This window comes from Serinus canaria, chromosome 1A (assembly GCF_022539315.1).
Source record: "Serinus canaria isolate serCan28SL12 chromosome 1A, serCan2020, whole genome shotgun sequence".
Lineage (NCBI taxonomy): Eukaryota > Metazoa > Chordata > Aves > Passeriformes > Fringillidae > Serinus > Serinus canaria.
Genome location: NC_066314.1, coordinates 43,469,376 through 43,490,732, shown reverse-complemented (window position 1 = coordinate 43,490,732; position 21,357 = coordinate 43,469,376). Strand labels below are relative to the sequence as shown.

Here is a 21,357-nt window from a genome sequence, read left to right as displayed (position 1 = left end):
TCACCACCCTCACACAGCCTTATGTCTTCTGGCTTCAATAACCTGCTGATTGCTAGATTAGAAAAAGGCTTCATTACACTTGTGACTTTCAGTGTGCTTGTTTTAACTGGACGCATTGGCATGATAGCAAGTACAGAAATGTACAGAAATGGAAAGTTTAAAATTTTTTATCTTAGTTTGCCTTGCCTAAGAAGAACCATGACACAGAACTTATCTTTTACAATACTTGGACTTTGAGTATTTATTAATTCTTATCTACATGAAACTTCTTTATGTGAAAATGTTCTCCCTTATTCTGAGAAAATATTTTAAAATGCTTAATTCTTCCCTGATTTAATTTTTCCAGAGTTCTTACCAGGATAGAATTGAAGAATAAATTTCACTGGCAGTGTTGCAACTCTCTTTATGGTTATATGTGGTTTCCAGTCAAGTAAGAGATGACATGACACTCACTTAGTAGGCTGGTTGGTCTGTTTTAAAAGAACTGAATTACTGTCTTAGGCACATCAAGCATATCAATAAATAACATTTCTGTCTGTAGATATTTCTGAGGTTTGGTTTACTTGCTCTTAGTTGGTTTTGGTTTGTTTTTGTTTTGGGTTTGATTTTGGTTTATTTTTGATTTTTTTTTGTGTTTGTTTGTTTTCTGTATTTATTACTTGTACTTAATGAAGGAAGCAGGCTACTTAAAGGCACATAGGAGTTAACCATTTGGATCACACTGGTAGTTCACTAACTCCAGTTATGATCACAGCTAAGGGCATTAGAGAAAAGTACAGTAACATCGGCAGGATGGAGTGTACTTTATAACTTGTCTCCACAAAAAAAAGCCTCTTAATCTTTTTTGCCTGTTCCCCTTCCCCCCTCCAATGCTGAGGATATACTTTTTAATATTACTTTCAATTTTTCTTTTTATAAGCTGTTGTTGTTCCTGAACATCAGGAACAACAACAGCTCATACAGAATTTTCTCCTACAGAATCATTTGCTCATTCCCCTGTATGAAGCCATTTCCTAACTCTGCAGGTTAGGTCCTGACCATCTGGGCAGGCTTCAGGTGGCAGCTGATCCCCAGGGAACCGTGGCAGATATAGAATGTCCAAGAAATATCTGTGAAGGGAAGGAGAAGTGTCCTTAGGACAGAACAACACCCTGCAAGAAACCTAAGAATAAATAGAATCGACATAGCATAGCAAAGATACCAACTAACAAATTGGGCAGGATGGAAACCTCCTTGTGAGTTTTATATTCTCAGAGTATAATTCTGTCAAATGACAGAATGTCTCAGGCTGAGTGGAAATGCCTTTGCTGCCTGTTACTCTGTGGGAAATCCACCAACCTCTGGTGAACATTTCCTGGCCAGCTCATGTTTACCACTCCTTGATGCACTACCTGGGAGTCAGGAGTTCACAGCGCACTGTTGGCATTTCACATCATCCAAGTAAATTTAACAGGCTTTAAGGTGCTTGATCTTATCCAGACCATTCAACAGCTGAACACAGAGGTCAGGAGTGTCATTTTCTCACTGCATCAGGTCTCTTTTTTACACAGATGTCAATAGATATCAGCAATGTGTTGAAACATGTGCAGGAAGGCATCTCTGCAACAGATGAGCCTAGCTGCACTATAGAGGCTGTGCTCTTCAACTACTCCAGCTAGAAGAAAAAAAAGTGCAATGGAATCAGGTATTTTTGTAGATTATTGTAAATAAACAGAATTGTATCAGGCAGTAACCCAGGGCAGTGTCCTTGTTCACATCCCTAACACTCTGGGTGACTCCCCAGTGCTTCCTCTGAAAGCTGTTTCTGTCACCTCCTGCTGCACTTGTTTAGCTGTGCTCAAGGTTTCTCTATCAAGCAACCACTCCAGAATCCCATGCTGAGCTGTTACTCATACAAACCTTTCTGACCAAAGCATTTCTCTGCAGAGCTTTACCATTCAAGGTTCAACAGCCTTTGGCCTTCACCAGTCTGAGATGGGAGGAGGGAGGAATACATACATCTCTGTCAACAAACATCTGTCAAGCTTGCTGGTCTCCAGGGGAGCACTGTGTCACTTTAGCTCCTTCATGGTTTTTTGCATTATGTGAATTTTAGATTTTCTGGGTTTTCTTTTAATCCTTTAACTAACTAACTAACTAACTGGTCATAAAGGGAAGTGATACTACTGTCCTCCCACTGGTTTTGTGGAAAGTGTAGAAGTGTCTTCTGAATTTAGCTGGAAGATTGAACACTTCCAGCCATAAATACTTTAACCTAGTTGCTTTACAAACACCTGACTTTATTAGATTCAATAAAAACTTTTCAGATTATCGATTGATAAAAAAATTATTAATTTTATCCATTTCTCATCACTGTTATGGAGACATTACTCTGGAAACATGAAAAGTATGTACATCTGCCAGAGTTTCGGTTTTATTAGAAAGGTTGAGTATTGTCTGTTAAAACAGGAGATTTGTGAAGTGGACAGTCATTAGAAACTCAGGAGCATTTACTGAAAGGTTAAATAAACTGGGGCACACTATGCAGTTCCCTTTCCCACCTGCTCTCTCCTGACTGGTAGAAGAGAGGGATGTTATTTCCCAGACAGGTGTATCTTGTAGATGAATCCCTTTAGAAATATTTTAGAATGGAACTGTGGCTTACAGTGTATTAAATAACTATTTTTCATAAATATGCAGGAGCCTGCTCCCATCTTTGCTAAAGATGTTTTCTAGTGTCTGTTATGGTGTTGCTTAAAGCTATTTTCATTTAAATGGCCTTAAATGAGGCAGTTTGTGTAATGACCTGAGAGCAAGAAAACCAAAACAATGTGCCATTAGTACATACCCCAGACACCTTCATATAATCTAAAGATATTTTAAGGATATAGTTCGATTTGACATCTTTTAATTAGAAGCTTAACACTGATCTGTATTCATGCCACAATTAACTTGGGCTGTTACTAATGAATTCTCTAAACAGATTTTTGTGCAAGTTGTTTCTACCAATGGCTAGGAGCAGGGGAGTGCTGGGGAACTAGACAAGCAATTGCAATAATAATGTCTGGGACTAATTGCCTCTTGGGGCTTGACTGTCAATTGCTTTGTTTTCATCAGCTTCACTGATTTTATTTTTTTTACCAGAATCAGAGCCAGAAAATATGTAAGCAATCAAGTAGGTTTGCTTTTGAAAAGCATCATCTATTGGTCATCTCCAGTCTGTGCTGAGGCAGTGATATCTTTGGGCTGCTGTAGAGAGAATCCAGTTCCTGCTGTAGTTGAACTTTATGATTTGAGTGAATTGTTTCTGCCAAGACACTCCACAATATTAATTAGTTTTTAGCCACAACAAAGTTTGGGGGCAGGATGTACAACTTCTTCAATGCTGCATTTAGCTGTATTATATCTTCTCTGCCAATTTTTGTACATAGCAGCCACAAATCAGACCTTCCTAAGTAAAGAGATTAAAAACAGTGACTTTTTTCTCCTTGCCCTCTGTTTTATGAGGTATCAGATGACATTCATGACAGTTTCTAGCTTATAATCACAAATTTACACTATTAAAGAATGTGAAAGCTGAGAATCTCACTTGGTTTTATCAATGCAGGACTGGGAGCTTTGAGAAACCCTAAATGTCAGGAAATTTGGCTAAAATCATGATAGTTGCTGGGGCTGTGATGGGACAGTAGAGCCTTCCCTTGGTTCTACTTGGAGGCCTGTAGGAAGGTCTTACACACGTCTCCCAGTGATATCAAGGATTCAAACTCTCTCAAATGATTGAGACCTCATGACCTAAGAACACAAGAGGACACAAGCCAGAAGTGACAGACAAGTAAATGTCACTAAGGAAACACTTACCATGAGAATGGTCCCCTTGGAAATGCTGTGTGTCATCCCAGCCATGGCTTACTCTTATCTTTCATCTCTCTATCAGCTAGCTGTCCATAGATGGGGACTTGAGGAAGCTGCCTACTTTTCAGCTGTACACAGCCCCTGCCACAAACTGATTACTTAGCCCATGTGCAGCTGCACTGTAGAGACAGCTGGTGCCACAAGGACTCTTACTCTAGGTGTAGGAAAAGTATGGTCTGGTCTAACCTTAGTCTGAACAGAAGTGCAGTGTTTATCTGCCCTTCAAGGAAACAGAAGAAAGTAGTATCTGAATGTCCTGTTTGGTAGTGAGGATAGAGATTGACTTGTTCTTCATGGGGAAATGTGCAGTGTTAGGAAAACAGTGTTTACAAGGCAGAGCTCCTGGTGGCATTCAGGGAGTTCTCACCTGCTTGTTGAAGTGACGGCAGTCTGATTTGTGGGGGCACGAGAATAAACCCTAAAAATAGTAATAGTGGTTTGTAGTTGCACATTCTGACCCACTCAAGATTTCACAGCTGCCTACAATAAGGAATTAAAACCAAAGGGATGCTGTTGACATTGTATAATTCTTATGCAATGGCCAAATAGGAGATTGATTGATTGATTGATTTGAGAAAATGTCAAGAGTGAAATTACTCCTGCATTCCACATAAATAAAGTAGAATGTTGTTGTCTTTTTAATTTCCATGTTTGCATCACACTTGAAATTGGTATTTCCTAATATGATTTAAATAGGCTGCGAATATTCTTATCTGATTTTAAAAAACTAGTTATTTTATCCCAGGAAAGAGTTGTGCATCATTTGAATGACACATGTTTCTGGAGCTGCCTGTGTTCTGCTGGAAAGCCATTAGACTAAGGATGAGGAATGGCATACATTAGAAACTCATGCACTCTCTCTACCCTAGCATTATAAGTATATGCAAGAACTCTGTCACAGGCTTTGATGCTGAACTTCAGTCTAGATCTAGTTATTGAGGATCCTGACAGTTTTATGTAAAGAGTTACTCAGCCTGACACATTGCTGAGCCTCTTTTCTGTAGTCTAATGCTGTGCAGGGTGCTCCTACCCTGGGGGAAATGTGAAGGCAGTTGCCTAAAGAGCATGTGTGTGATAAAGCCATTTCCTTTAGTGCTATTGCAGTCTCACTTCCTTAATTTAGATGCATACAAGTGGAAATTGACAGCACTGTGTGCAGAACTCAAATGCACTCTCTTCAATCAACAGAGCTAAGACTTAGTGACATGTACTAAAAAACACAGCCCCAACAACCAGGTATCTGTCAGGTCAGGTATTTTGGTTATGATGTTCTCTTTGGTCTATCAGGCATGTGGAGCTCACAAGCTGTGTTCTGGAATTAGGAGAAGTTGAGAAATGAGCATTTCGAGTCAGATGCGTTGACTATTCAGAAAGTTTGACTCCCCACCCTCAAGTGACACTTCAGCTACGTTTCAGCTCTCTCTCTTATCACAAGGTATGTGCTGTTCCTATGTCTCTTCATCAATGCTCAGCTTGCCAACAAGCAGCTACTGCGTGGTGCTTGTAGAAGTGGGTTGCCTGGAGGGGAAGATGTCAAAGAGAAGAGGCACAAACGGCACTTGACATGCAAAAAGGGCTTGAAAGGAAGAGGCTGATCATTGTCTTCTGCTTCTGTGCTGTCAGATGTGCCTGCTTAGATGTTAGTTTTGGTTCTTTTTCAAAGTTACTAGATGGGTAGAGTGATGAAAGCTTTAATATTACCAAGAAACTGAGAAGATCTGGGCCTCTGCTGAGATTTGCAGGTGGAATTGTATTAGGTATGTGTCTGGAAGATATTTTTGTGGTGAACTGTCTGTTCTTCATATTGGATCCAGTAGGAATGCTTGGAGAAGACAGTTGAATCTGTGAAGATTAAAGAAAGTCAAAGGTAGAAGGGGAGAATTGGGCAAAATAATAGGATATGTATCAGTCTGAATGAAGCTGCTTTTTCTCAAAAAATTAAGTATCTTCAGGTAAAACGAGGAATCCCATACCAAACAAGGAATCCCATACCAACAGTTACAGGTAACTGTTTATTTTTTATGTTTTGTCTGACATGGGTTGTTTTTAAAGGGTCTGGAAAAGTTGTCTCTGTATCCTCTAAGTTTTGCTCAAAAATAGGTGTAGCCAATGACATTTGTGTAACTGTTTGTTTCTCTTGAAAAAGTGGGAAAATACTTAGGTGTTTCTCCTTGTAGATTTGATTTGTTCATGTTGAGTGCAAGCCAACCCTCCTTAAGGCTGGTTATTTTGCTAGAAGGGCAGATATCATCTATGGCTTTCATCAAATTAAGATATTGGGAAAACATGGGATACTACAATCAGGTGAATGTTGTTTATTTCCATATGCATGCCTAATTTAAAGACTCAGGCAATTGGTAAGCTGGTGGCAACAGACATTTCAGCAATGCAGATTCCAGTTATGACTAGAATGATTCATGTCCAAGAGTGACATCAGAGAGGTGCTTTTGTTTGTGGCAGAGTCCTGTTAACAGGTGACACTGGGCTGCTCTGGTGGTAAACTTTCCTCCTGTAGCAGCAATCCCCAGCATGTGGCACAAAAGTAGCCAGAGATGGACAGTGGGTTTGTGGGTCCTGAGATCCCTGAGAAAACAACTGAGAAGAGGCTAAAGGCAAGTTTAGGTGCTGTGGAGCCCCTTGTAGCAACCATGTGGATGCTTCTGAGGGATGAGTTAGATAGGACTGGTAGAGGTAATCTTTCAGCTCCCCACAGATCTTCATCTATATTGGCTTTTTTTTGGTGGCAGTTCAGGTAAAGGAAATCCCTTTGTGTATGTAAGAGTTTTGATATCTGAGTGAGGAGCCTTACAAATGCTCTGTTTCCAGAGGACTGCTTTGTATACTCCAGCCCTCTGCAGATCAGCTAAAATCTATCAGTCTACTTTGCCTACATTTTTCTGCCTTTCCTCATGCCTGGGAGGGAGTTTTTACTAGATAAGAACCCAAGTCACAGACTCAAAGACTTGCAGCTGCATTTTGTCATCAACTCATCTCATGCCTATTGATAATCCATCTGCAAGCAAACCTCTGTAATTTAGGGTGTCTCATCTAAAGACCTCATTTTTCAGTGCTAAAAAATGAGACTAATGCAGATAACACAAGGATATTGAGTAGAATATAGTCACTATAACTATTGAAGAGCTGTTTGTAGGTGTAGTGTGCTTTTTAATGGCTAATTAGCATTATTTAACAATACTTTCAGCCCTAAAAATTCCACTGTCCCAAGTCAAGCTTTTATTCTAACTTCTACACAGAGATTTGTTTTCCAGTTATGACTCTGTGCAACTTTCCACATGCTCTCATCTGACCCACTTATTAACTCTTGGCAGTGAATTTAGTCTCATCTGTCTCAGTAGCTCAGATGTTCCTAGACTTTATCCTGAAAACCATTGCACACAGTTAATGTAGTAAATCCCCACTTTACCAGAGCAGTTGTCCCATATCAAGCAGTTGAGGGCTGAGAGATCTGTAAGCAGGGGTGGAAGTTTAAAAAACAGTCTATGCCATACTCAGCAGGAAGCTTTCTTGACTGGTGGAAAAGGGACTTGACTGATAGACTGACTGCTCAGGCAATGGGTCACCCTTTGCAGGTATCACAGAGATGCAGAGAGTCTTACCCCATAATGGCATGTGCTCCATCTCTGCATATATCAAGACACAGTGAACTAGGGTAACACGGAATTTTCCTTATTCTTGGTTTCACTGGCTGGAGAAAAGTTCTTTATTCATTTACTTAGAACAAGTGACAGAGCAGTCTGTGGAAAGTAGCACCAAAATGCTGATCATTATCTGTAATTTTCCTGTGCTGTTTATCACTGTTTCATAGAAGTGATTTCCTTTGTGAGACAATTTCATGCCTTGCTAATTTCTAATGTATCTTGCTACATCTTCAAAGGTACAATTTTAGCAGAGACTTCTACAAAATCCTTCTCATTTCCCAAATTTCAAAACATTCAATGTACTTTGGCGTGAATGTCATTAGGCTTTTGAATCTATCAATCTGCTGTGTTGCATCTTAAGTTTAATTTTCTAGAAATAGTCAGTTCCCTATACCAATACATGATTGATGATACTTTTGCAGCCTGTCAGAATCCAATTACTTGGTTTAGCAAAACTTCACTTTTCGAGGGGGGTCACACTGAAAGCACATACAGTCAGAAGGAGTTTGGGGCACTTCCCCATTTCCTTCTCCTTGCACATACTTAGGTGTTTCAGCATTCCTTGAGCTGTGCTGAAACCCTGTCACTATAAGAAAAATTCCTACTCCAACCTTCCCCACCCAAAGCTGACACAGAACACGTTACCATTATTCCTTTCATCCTCCTACCAGGTTTAATTTCAGTTCAGCCTGAATGTCTGTTGTCTGATGTTTCTGCCATGGCGAGTGTGCTTTGGAGTAAACAAGATTTGTTCATATTCTCCAGGATAAATTACCTGTAAAAAAAAAATAAAAATCATTGTTTGAAAGAGCTAATTGCCCTTAGTCTAAAACACACCAGTTGTCTCATTTCAGAGCTGGAGACGTGTCTGAGCCCCTTGCTCTTCTCACATGTCAAAGGCTATTCCTAATGATCACCTCTGGAAAATCATATCTGTATGCTCAGATCTGATACTAGTCAAATTTCTTAGTAGTTCTGGATGATGGTGACTGAAAAGCTAGAACCTCATGAACCTAAATGTCCTTGTATCATGGGTGGTGCCAGATGTACCCATAAATCCAGTAATAGAATTTCTTTGTTCACAGATGAACACAAACTTGCATAAATCCTCTCACACCTTCCTGCCTACCTGCCCACCTTCTAGGTAGAAGGAATCAGGAGAGACACTGTGTTGGATTTACAGTAAATCTTGGCCATGCATGTATGATGCAATTATTTGTCAGGCCAGACCATAGCTGTATTATGTCACCCTGATTAAAAAACAGACTTCTGTGCTACTGCCTATCATGATGTCAGTCTGCACAGTGCCATTGATTTGGCAGACTTTTCACCTAAAGAGTTATAACCTATTTCTGCTTGATCACTTTATTAAATCCAGATTGATCTTTCATCCAAAATGTCAAGGAGTCTGCCAGCAGCTTAGCAATTAATGAGAATAATGACCTGCTGTAAAACAAACAGCAGTGAATTAAAAGTACAGGTCATGTCTGCATTTGCCAACAAGACAGTTTTTTTCACCTGTTCTTAGTGCTCCTCTTTTAAAAAAGACACTGAAGACAGTCTGTTGATTGCATTTGAACTCAGATTTCTTTTCAGTGCTCAGAATTTTGTCTCATAAATAGGGACAGCTTATGTTAAATCTGCTGTAGCAATTCTGGCCCTAAGATTTTTACTTCTTTCTTCGAAGATTTCTGCCCCTGCTGCTAGGATTGCCTGACTAATCATAGAGCAGTTGCAGATCTGCTTAATTCATAGCTGGAAAGACCACATCATTGCTAGGAAAGACCCGAACTGCTAGCAGTTTACATTAGTATGCCACAGATGTACAGCATCATCTTCCCTAGAAGCTAACCCAGTCCTGTAAAGAGGGAGACAGATATTTAAATGGGCAGATTGTCAGAAGAGAAAGTTATTTTAAGCTTTTTTAAGCTCATCTACTCATGAGTCAGAGCTTTAATTCCCAATGAATTAAACAGATAATCTGAGAGAGTTTTATACTTAAGCAGTTAAGGGCTAAATTCTTAAAAATACTCAGGCTATTTTGATGGTATAACTGAAGGCCCTGAATCACTCAGACTTTGCAGTGTTGGACCCAAAACACTGTATTTCCATTAAAAAATTGATAAAACTCAGATAATATTTTTTAAAGATACTCAGTCAAAAAAGGTGCATTCTCTGAGTGAATGTACTGTTTCCCCTTCACATTTATAATCAAAAGGATTTTAAAGGTTAAACACATTACATTTTTGGACAAACATGGAAGTGAAACTTTTAGCAAAATTTTACAGCATTTTTATGTTCCTTTCGTGTTGACATAGGCCACAGGTCAGATTTTATCTGCATAAAAGATAAGAAAGATCCCTATTACAGTACCAGAGAAAGTGGGTGAAAGTATAATTTACGTCAGAGGCAAAAACCTTGCTTTATTTTTGTCAAATCAGACTTTTCCTAGTGTGTTTAAGAATATATTAGTTCTTTGCAAAATGATTCTTGCCCTTAGGAAAAAATGCCAGAAAATCTCCCACATGTATGAGGAAAAAGAGTCACTGTACTAGCATTAAGCCTGTAAACACCACTGGAGGCATTATTGCTTGAACAATGTGGGTTTATTAGCTTGCATTATGCTTGTTTCTCTTATGTGTATTAATATCAAAACCAAAACTAATATATGTTAGATCCTATGGGGGAGAGCCTTGGAGCTCCTTGCATGCAAGCTGCAGCTTCTTGGTTATTCTCCAAGAGGACACACTAAAAGGCCTTCTTTGCTTGTATTTGGAGTGCTGGGCCTTTCCTGTGTGATCATCCCGCTCCTTCCAGGTGGTGGCACTGTCAGCATAACCCTCGGCTCCCAGCTCTTCTCCCCATCCCTCACTCCTATTGCCTGGCGCCTCGCTTGTGCAGAGGACAAAAGCTGAGACGCTTTTAGCACACAGCTTCTTGGTCAGTGCCTTCATACCAGTTGAGAACGATCACAGAATGGTTTGGGTTGGAAAGGATCTTAAAAATCATCTGGTTCCCTCCAACCCTCCTGCCATGAGCAGAGACATCTTCTGTTAGACTGGGTTTCTCAGAGCCTTGTCTAGCCTGGTCTCTTCCAGGGATGGGGAGTCTACAGCTTCTCTGGGCAGCTTGTTCCAGTGTCTCACCATCCTCATAAAGAATTTCTTCCTAGTACCATCTCTAAGTCTAAGAAGGAATTAGAAAGGTGTTATTTTCTAAGGATGTAATGGTCAATAGCTGTTTTGGCTGTAGTGCTGGCCCACTTTAGCTTGTGTGCTGTCCCAGCTGTGAGATTTTACAGGGGTTTGTGATCATCTTTGGATTTCAGATGGGGCTTTTCATGCTGCTTGTATCTGTTAAAATGCTGTATGTTTTGTGCTCTGAGACATTTCCTGACTACTCAGTAGAAATATCTGATTAATTAGATATCATTAGGTTAAATATAGTTGAATACAGAAACACAGGTAATTGCTTCAAGGATGATGCTTGCATAAATAAGTTTTTGCTGTTGTTTTTCTTTCTCCCTAGTTCAGCTGTTGAAATACAACCTGTTCTCGGTTTTGTAATGGAAAGACCCCATACAACAAGGAGACATAGCTAGAAATCTATCATGCACAAATGTTGTCCAATGAAAGTGTGAGAAAGTGAGGAAAATAAAATAATTTTTTCACTAACTTTTTGAAATCTAGTAAAGGGACCTGAGCCTGGTAAAGTTCAAACTTGGCCATTTACCATAGAAATGGAACACTGAAAAAAAAAAGGTACTTCTAGCAAGGAATTTCTGAAATTTCTCTTTGTATAGTGTAAGCCTGCTTCTCCTGAATAGATAGCATTTTGAAGATGTCCAGTAGTACTTTATGCCTAGTTTGTACCTTATTGCATGGAGCTTCCAATCCAGTTGGGTTTATCTAGTACATTGCATTTAAGTGGTGTCTCTTTCATTTATCAACTCATAATTTTTATGCACATAAGCATGGTGAAAGGCATGCCAAAAGAAATATCCACATTTGGATTGAAATGATCCATTAAGACCAAGATATAGCAACATCATTTGTAGTCATGCTTATGCTAAATAACTGTGTTTTCAGAGTGGTCATATTATGGCATTCTGATTCTGAAATAATTACAAGCCTCAGTTATAGCTGAATTATTAGTTGCAGAGATTTAGCTCTGCCAGAAATGTGAATATATAGACTGTTAACATGGTGTGAGGCAGCAGTGGTGAAGATAAATCTGTGGCTGTGCTGATTATTCACCTTTCCAGACAGCAACATTCATCTTTTGCACCCATCCACCTCTGTAAAACTGGAAAACACTATTAAAATCTGATCCTTGTTTTCAGTATTGTTTTAATTGAAACCATTATATTATTTAGTTTTCTGAGATCTTGTGTGCCACACCTGTGCTGATAGACCCTGGTGTCCTAATGCTTTCAGTGATATTCACTACTGTGCTTGTGCTTGGTAGGACTAAAAATGTGTCAAAAGCAGTTTGTTTGATCATTCTGAATATTTTGCTAACTATTTGGTTTCTTTGGTTTTTCTTAAAATGATTAGTACTTACATCTTTTTTTTTTTTTAATAGTCTGAAAATTATAGTGCAAGTAACTAAAATAGAAATTCAAATAGGCTTAAGTACTTCATTTGGAAACATTTGCAATTGACTCACTCATAGGTGATAATCTAAGCAACAAGTATTCCAGTCACCACCAAAAACTATGATAAAACTACTTTTTGTTTTTTAAAGAAAAAAAAGTATGTTTCCAAATAAGGATAAAAACTCAAGTGTAGAGAGGTTGTTTGTCACTTCCTCATTAAAAAAATGAAGGCTGTTGCTCCCTGTCTTAAGCAAGAGACAGCAAAGAAAGACAACCACGTCCTTGCACTTTGTGTTCTCAGCTGCAGCATGGGGTCACCAAACCCACTAACCTGCCAAAGAGCTAGCTTTGGCTACAGGGTTTTGCTGCCCCAGAGAAACCTGAACACTGGGATGCTTCATTGCCTGGGCTGCACCATTGAGCATGTCCTCTACAGCTTTTCACCTTCTGCAGAAAGTATTTAAGACAGTGTCTGATCATATAGGACAAGTTTTCTTTTTTTCTTATTTTTCCCTAACTAAGAGAATTTTTTTTCCTCTTTACCACTGAATTTATTAACATTTTTCTGCATTAAAGTGAGTAGATGTTCAGCTGTAGCTTTAACCCAGAGAATTTATGTTAATCATCAGTGAATTACATGGTAGTGATTGAATTTATCAGAGTATAATGCCAGGACAGCATGTTTCATAGCTTTTTTTCCTTTCACTTTTCTGTAATGAAGGATAAGAGGAGTATCTGTAGGTGGCAATAGTACTGAAGCTGTAGCCATATGCTCTTTGGAGGTTTTAATGGGTAGGTTACCATCCAGTTAATTTTCAAGTTTGCCTTCTGCAATTATGATTCAGTAAACTGCATAACTGATGCTGTAGACTGGGGCAGTGTGGTCCCTAATGTCTGACTGCAAATCTTCGTCCCAGATTTTCCACACCACTAGCAGTATCTACAGTAGGCAAAGTCATGAATGGCTTTCAAAATTTCAGTGTTTGTCTATGTAACAATTTATTGATTGATTTTGAACCACTGAGTGCAGATGTGGAATTCTAATGACAGCACTGTGACATTTGTATCATTAGCATGATGTTAATGTGCAGTACAAGAAGCTACAATAATAGTCACAAATTACAGATTTATTTTCAATGAATTTGAAGGATCAAACGTGTTGTGTACCCAAAATAAAAACTACCAGCCATTTGAAGCCCCGGTTCTAACCTGCACATGCTTTTCTGAGATGAATCGATGGTGCTGTTGGGAATCAGCAATATCTGGACAGTGGAATGGTACCTGTGCAGCTTTGAGGGCAGGCGAGGCAGAAGGGGTGCCCTGGGCATGAGCAGCAGCCCAGGGCACCCTGCTGGTGTTAGCTGTTTGTGGGCTCATGTGCTGTGGGTTTCAGGTATGCTCAGGGCAGATCTTAGGAGTATCTTATATATGGGCTGCTGAAGTGTGGAATTGCTGGAAAATACTCTTGGAGGTGCAGCTGGGTCCATGGCTAATGGATTTGGAGCAGCGTGCCAGCTGTTTACGTGGCATTCAGTGGATTGCACAATGCCTTTTGCAATTTTCTTCTTGAGTAGGAGCACAGCTAAAGTGTCAGAAGCAGCTGCTTCATTTGGTCATTGCACTATGATACACTGGATTTCCTACTGCAGTGGATAAAGATCAGCTAGATTACAGAAACATTGCAAACAACTGCACAAAGTAATAAACGGTTCTTAATTTGCAGTTTGTAACAATTTTTCTTCTGCTTCATTATTACTTGGGTTATTGGCCCACTGAAAATTAAATAAGGTTTTTCTTTGACTCAAGTAGTTTGCCTTAGATGAGGCAATGCTAACTGAATAGAAAAACCTAAGTTCTCTTTATGGTCTATTATCTGTGGTGGCATTTTTATTCCACAAAATGGGGAAATGATAAATCACTCAAAATTCTAGTTGCCACTAGATTAACTCTTTGTTGAGAATATTATTTTCTGGGGGGTCTAATTTATGCATTCCAACTACTTTGCTGACTAGCAGTAGTTCAAAATAAAGAACATTTTGTCAGAAATTTATTCATTACATTTGTGAATGGCCGTTGCTCAGAGAAAATTGTCCCTGTAATTGTGCTACCATTTTAACTGGTATTTTAATTATGGCTCTTCTGTTTATCTGGGTAAATCCAAGGAGAATTTGTAGTGCACCTGAATCCACTGACTAAAATGTTGGAAAAATAAACTCTGCGTAAAATGTAAGAGAGTTATTTGAAATAATTAAATAGTTCCAAGTGCCAAACTAGCATGTGAAATCAAAGCAAAAGTGAATCAGCCTGTTGTGACTCTGGGAGCAGCAGGTGAGGTGGGGACTCTGCGACCTACTTTGCTGCTCTGGTCTATTTGTGTTAGTCATCCCAGAGGCCAAACCCCAAAATTCCACCTCTGTTGGTATTGTTACCCAGGTGATAGTAAAAGAAAGTCCATTTCAAGCACATCTGTGATTTCTCATGCTGTGATTCACTATACCTGACTAGACTTGTTCTATAGGTTACCATGTTGTTGTCCTTGATATATTTCATCACTGTTTTTTAAGTAATTTTTGTTCTGCAGCCTCAAATAGTCAAGGCCATCAAGAAAACTTTTATGGTAGTGGAATTCAGTAGTCATGTAAGGAAAAATCTAAATAAGACTAAGCCTGTAGGTATTTTATTTAATTTTTGATTCTAAATTATCTGAGCTACCTTGTACCATAGGCCTTCTTTCTTGGCAGATTTAGAGTGCAGCCTTGTGAAGGAGCCACAGCAAAGGTTAAGAAAAATGAGCATCCAACACACATAAGAGGAATTTTCTAACAGTCGTGGTGGGTGGAAATGTGGTTAAAAACCTTACTGTGAGCCAAAGATCAGACACCAGTTTCTGTTATCAGGGTTTGAACTCAGTTATAGAACTGTGACTTCAGCTGTCCTTAATAACCTTGTTATAATAAAAAATAAAGTAATAAAAAAGGGAGCGTCTTAAAACCACCTTGTCATTGCTGGACAAGGAATTGCTGGGTTATTTAGAAGTTGAGACTGACATCTCTGTGTGTATGTGCATGCTTCAGATCCGTGCTATTTTGTTTATGGGCTTTTAATATGATGACTTAAAAAGGTCATGAGACAGTTTAAAATCTTGACTGAATTACACAGATTACTCAACTGCTGAGGAACCTGGGTGCCCCCCAACCCATGTGAATTATGCTGCACAATGTAGATAAATGGTTTACAGGCCAGCAGTAATGTTCTCAAAACTCACTGCTCCTTCTCAGTTTTACAGCATGGGCTGATCATACAGAGGGTTCAGAGGGGACATCAAAACATCTTTCAATAAGTTATAGACTTGTGTGTTTGGTGTGCTGCCACATTCCAACTCGTTGTCGTGCAGCTCTCGGCAGAGATTGTTCTTCCTGGGCTGTGGTGGGCTCTGGGCCCAGGACAAGCACACTAGGAGGTGATGCCTCAAGCTTTCTTCATGACAAGCATCTGTCTTCTGCCGTGCCCCAGGTCATCTAAGGAAAGGATCAGGAGATTATGTTACAGCTGTTGGGAAGGATGGCACAGTCCTCCGGCAGAGCTAACCAGCCTGTGACAGGGCCACTCAGTCAGCGCCTCCCCATCTGACACGTCCTCCAGGTTTGGCGCTGCCCGGCTGCTGGAGCCTGCAGACCCCGAGTGCCGCTGTGCGCCCTGCGCGGCCCCCGAGTGCCCTGTGCAGCCCCCACTGCCACCCCAGAGCTGCCCGCTCTGCAGGGCAGCCCAAAGTCACCCTCGATGCTGCTGCCCGCTCCACACTGTGCGCGCCACGGGCTGCTGCCGTGGCTCACGGGCTCCTCTCAGCAGCCCAGTGAGCTCAAAACAGCAGTGATTGTGTTTGCTTTTTGTTCTGAGGAACGCAAGCATAGAGCCACTGCTCGAGTTTTCCTTCTCTCTTCTCTTGCTCCTCCCATACTGCTGCTGTCTCCTCTGTGCTATTCCACGTCCTATGACTTTCTGCCCCCCATACTTCCAGATGATTGTACAAGACATGGGTTAAAAATAGTCTTCCAGAAACATGTTTGCAACAATGGAAACTAATGTAAACAAAATCCAATGGAATGGTTTTCTGGCTCACAGTTTTATTACTGTCTTTAGCTGTAAAGGGATTTGAGATTTTTGTAAGGTAAATGATCTGTTGCAGGCTACACAGACATTTCAAGTTAAATAAAGAATTTAAGGCATAGTACAGTCTTCATGCATACTCCTGTTGCTTGGGATTGGAAAGGTTACTGAAGATTTCCTTTCCTGTTGCTATGCATTTTATTTTCATTGTTGGGAAGCATAGATGAAGGTGAAGGTAGCAGCTATTTCAGGAGGCTGCCTGTGAAGCAGAAAAGTGTTTTAGATACCTTTTTCCATTCTTGTTCTCCTGTGCACAAAAGCAGATGCCAAGTACCACATGCTCTCCTATTTTGTCTGTCGGATGCTTACGTAGGAGTCATCTCTGCTTTTGTTTAAAGGCTTCTAAGGAAGTCTCAGAGGCCAAGCTGAGCTGGTTCCTCTGTTACCATCTCTGTGTCCATTTTCTCAAAATGCACCTGGAGAAGCGTCACCAAATTGTATGTGCCCAGGTAGCTTTCTGTGACAGTCCCTGTAATGTGAAAATGTTTGAAAAACGTAGCAGCAGTAAGGTGGAGCTACCTGTGGTGCACCTTTTTTCCCCCTGAGATGAACTGGTGTAAATCAGTTCTTGCTGGGCCTATATCCAAGGTAGCTGGTGTTAGAAAATAAGTCTGCAAGCAGATTTAAACAGATAGAAACTGCTTAAAAATTTATCATATCTTACCAGTGGAGGCAACAATGTCTCAGCAGAGTTTTCACCCACTCCATAAGTGGACAAAGCAGGATGTGCACCTGCAGATCAATTCCCTGAGTATATGGTAGGTGAGATCTGCCACCCCAGCCCTCTCATCTTCTGCTCTTGCTAGCAGAAAGATAAGATGTGTAACTCCAGAGCAAATGAAGCCATGTCAAACTGAAAGTTTGCTGTCTCTTGCCTGGGATAAAAAAGCACAGGGTTTTTTTACCAGCACTGCAGCCAAAATGTGCACTATACACTGGTTTTAATTCTTTAGGCTTCCAGTGATTGATATACATTGAGAAATCCATTTTCAGAAATACAAGCAGATTGCTTACATTGAGTCTTTTCATCTCGCTCCAAGAGCAAACTTAAAATATGGCATCATCTTTACATTACAGCATGCCAACAGCTGGGGTGGATTATTTCAGGCAAGCTTTTGTGTGTCTTGCAGTATCACCTACACAGATTGCTTAGCTTTGTTCCCATGTTTAGCATCAGTTATAACTTTCTTAATGCCCACATGCTTATAAGTTCCCTTTAAAACTGGCTGCTGCCACAAAATAACCCCATTTCTGTTATTCTTAGAACATTTAAGTGACATAGCATGGCCAAAACCAATCTGGGCTGACAAGAATTTCCATCAGTACACAGCTGCAGCATCAGCCTTCAGCAGAAGAGTCCAGTTAACAACACCTATCTTTCTTGCAATTTATTTCAAATTCAGCTGTCTCAGGCATCCATCTGCTGTCTTCCATCTTTTAGAGAAGTTGACAGAAATGAAATTAGTGGTAAATTGTCTGGGGAGTGAGATTCATTCTGTTCTGACAGTGCAAAAACACATGCTGGCCTCCATACCATGGTGGTGGTATGGAGGCCAGCACAGTGCTCAAGAGTTTCTTCTCTGAGGAGGGTATGATTGTGGATATGTTTAGCAGTATCGCTTACCTGCATTTGTTTAGGTTATACTAAAGCCCAACTGCTTCAAAGAATTTATATACATAATAAAAAATATTATTCAGGCTTTATTTGAAAGATCCATGTATGTTTCAAATCTTTCAAGTAAATCCCAAAATCCAGAAGTGTAGAAAGATTGATGTTGTATGGTAATAAAAGATTGCAGCAGGAGGTAGGCCTTTCAAACTCCCTGGTTATTGTGTTAGTACTGGGACCATGTCTGAAAGTTAATTCTGATGGGTTTTTCTCAGTTGTTTTGCTAGTGCCTCACCCTGATACTCACCAGATCTCTCTTGAGGAAGGACAGATTAAACATGAAGTGAAAAGACCAAGTAGATTATCCTGGAAGAGTTAAGTTTTAACAAATGGTGCTTGTACTATAGCCCTGAGGGATGGATAATTTAGTAAAATTTCAGTGTGCCTCTGAAATAACCTTATGGAAGAGCCATTGGCCATACATTAAGTCAGTTACCTGTATGTGCGCATTCCTAAATTCTCCAGAGTAGTTTCCATGTTCTACTCCTGTGCCACATGATCTGAGAAGGTCATCAGATGCTTCAATGTGTGAGTGGCTGAAGGGAGGGTGTCAGGAGGATGCAGCCAGACTCTTTGTGGTGTGCCAAACAATAGGACAAGAGGCAATGGGCAGAAACTGATGCACAGGAAATCCCACCTGAACATGAGGAAGAACTTCTTCACTGTGCATGTGAGTGGGCACTGGAACAGGCTGCCCACAGAGGCTGTGGAGTCTCCTTCCCTGGAGATATTCAGAAGCCATTTCAATACCATCATGAGTAATGTGCTCTAGCAGACCCTGGTTGAACAGGGAGGATGGACTGGATGACTGCCAGTGGTCCCATCCAGTCTTACCCATTCTGTAATTTAATACTTGCATTTATACCAGGGTCTTAATATCAGGATCTTTGCGAAGCTACATGAAATTTGAAGTCCAAAAAATTAGTCCTGATTATCCCTTGCAGCAGGTATCTCACCTATGCAGTAAGTTCTGCCTTAGCTGCTTCAGAGGCTGATGCTGACCAGTACTGACAGCGTGATCTCAAAGGTCTAACTAAATTGTGATGTGTCAGGGGTAGAAATCACCACTTGTCAAAGCAGCAGCACTATATGCTGATCAAATCCTAGATGATCAAAATCAGTTTAATTACTGTTGTTAAATTTGAATCAGGAAGATAACATACATACAGAAACCTAGAGACATATTTCTGAAATTTCTTACAGGGAACAAACTGTCGTCATGGATATGAACCTTGGGAAGATTTTCTGCACTTATTCAATTAAATCCTACTAAATGGAATTAGGGAAAGCCAGCTAGAACAAATTATATATTTCTTCCCTTCTCCTGAGACACTGTTCTGATAGAAGTGTTCCTGCTAGCTTGCAGACATATCATCTGCTTAGTCTTAAAAATGCAGGACTTCATATTTCTGATTCAATAACTGATGCTATTGCATATTCTTATTTTGTATGTGGCTATCTGTATATGTATTGGTGCGTTTATGTGCACATATAACATTTATTTAGATTCTAGCTTGATACACACAAGTCAATGTGTCTGAGAGCTCCATATCTAACATTCAGAGGTATCCAAGCGCCATGGATCTTGTACTGAAAAGCATTTCAAATTTACTGGTGGATGAAAACAGGATTTTAATGCACATCTGCAGCAGAACTGTAGTAAACTAGAGATACATTCAAAGCTGTGACTGCTTTGAATGGTTCTGCAGGGCATTAGAAGCACTTGCTCATTCCAATTACCACTGTTTTTTCCTTCCTTTAATGCCTGCCCACAATTTATAGAATTAAAACACACTGGCCATACCAGAAGTGATTTGAAAGGATCCTTAGTTGTTGAAAATTGATAATGTTCACAGAAATCTAAAGGTTTATCACAACTCCATGACATTTTTAAAATCTTTTGCAATAATTGATTACTAAAAATCAGCTCAAAAATGTCTCCAATCAACCTGTAACAAGCAGAATGAGTCCACTTACTTTTTTCCTTTTGGGGTAGGAATGTACCAAGATTGGTACATCCTTTCTCAGAGGAACTCTTCTCTTTCTTCCCACTGCCCTGTTTTACTGTCTATCCAACAGAGTGCCCAGCCAACAACTGCTCAGCCTTTTGAAAGACTGAAGTGAGGGCTGCATGGTGTAGGTATTCCCCCTGTCCACCATGCAGTCCCACATGCCAAACTGCTCACTCTACCTATGAAATGCTGTAAGCACTGGGGAGGCATAAATTAATAATGTGTGTTTATACATATGCATGTCTGCAGAATATCTAATGAACAAAGAGAGGGGAGCTTGAGCAGTATATTTTTAACCTCAAAGTTTTCTGTCTAGTGTTATTCTTCTTTCTGATTTTGCAGGACAATATGAGGATGTTGATGACAGGCATGAAGGGATTTGTTTGCTGAAGCGTTTGTTTGCTGAAGCGTTATTCACAACTGCTGAGGAATATTGGGAAACTGGGAGAGTGGGAGATGCTCGTGTGCATGTATTTGCCAACACATGTTTGTATGCATGCAGGTCTAGCAGTTAAAAAGGAAACAAAATCACAGAATGTTCTGGGTTGGAAGGGAGCCACAAGGCTCATCTAGTCCAGCTCTTAAGTGGATCGCCCATATGGGGATGGCACCTGTGACCTTGTCATCATTACTGCCACACTCTGACAGTAGGGTCAGGAGGGTTACGACAAAAAGTTCTGGGGGAATCAAGTCAGAAAAAGGTTTGTCACAATGCAAAAAAGCTGCAGCAAGTTCAGCTCTGTGCATGCAAAGAGGACGTAAAAAGCTGTCTGTAAATACAGAACACACCTTGGGGGGAGAAAACCTGATGCTCTGGGGTCAGTTAAACTCTTCTGGTTTTAAATTGCTGTAAGGTTTTGATAGATGGCTGAAGATGTCATGCTGAGAGTTACTGAACATTTGTTTGTTTTAATTCTCATCTTAAGATTATTCACTTCAAGCTATTTAAATGCTTAGGGACATTGTTTAACTTTTTAATGTTTATTTGCTGCTGTCCCCATTCACTACAGAGGAATACAAGAATTCCCTGCTGATTTAGTTGAACTTATCTGCTTCTTTTCTCCATCAGTGAAGCTCAGTTGTGTATACATGCCCCCTCATTTCATACTATTGGATGCCTTAGAAAAATAAATATATTCTAGTTTTGGAGAATATGAAGATTTTTGACCATATGAAGTTCAGATAACTAAAGGAAATTTAGCTGTAGCAAACTTACCAGTACCAAAGGGAAAGGTTTGTAGAGATTTAGTGAAATATCTCCTGGAGATGACTCATTCTTGGAGAAGATAATCATATTTCTGCTGGGTCAGCTATTTAGTTATATAGAAAGTATTTTTCTCTTTTCTTGAAAACCAGATGATT

The 21,357-nt window shown here is 40.0% G+C and overlaps 1 protein-coding gene across 3 annotated transcripts in view; it reads left to right on the top strand.

Annotated features, from left to right (window-relative positions):
* TMCC3 (transmembrane and coiled-coil domain family 3) overlaps positions 1 to 21,357 on the top strand; it is a 135,304-nt gene that overhangs the window by 59,650 nt on the left and 54,297 nt on the right. The window contains exon 1 of one of the 3 annotated variants that reach the window (XM_050984663.1): positions 5,141 to 5,326. The exons of the other annotated variants lie outside the window; for them this stretch is intronic. The gene's annotated coding sequence lies outside the window, so the exon portion shown is untranslated. Of the gene's footprint in view, positions 1 to 5,140; positions 5,327 to 21,357 lie in introns of those variants that run through there. 3 annotated transcript variants of the gene reach the window in all.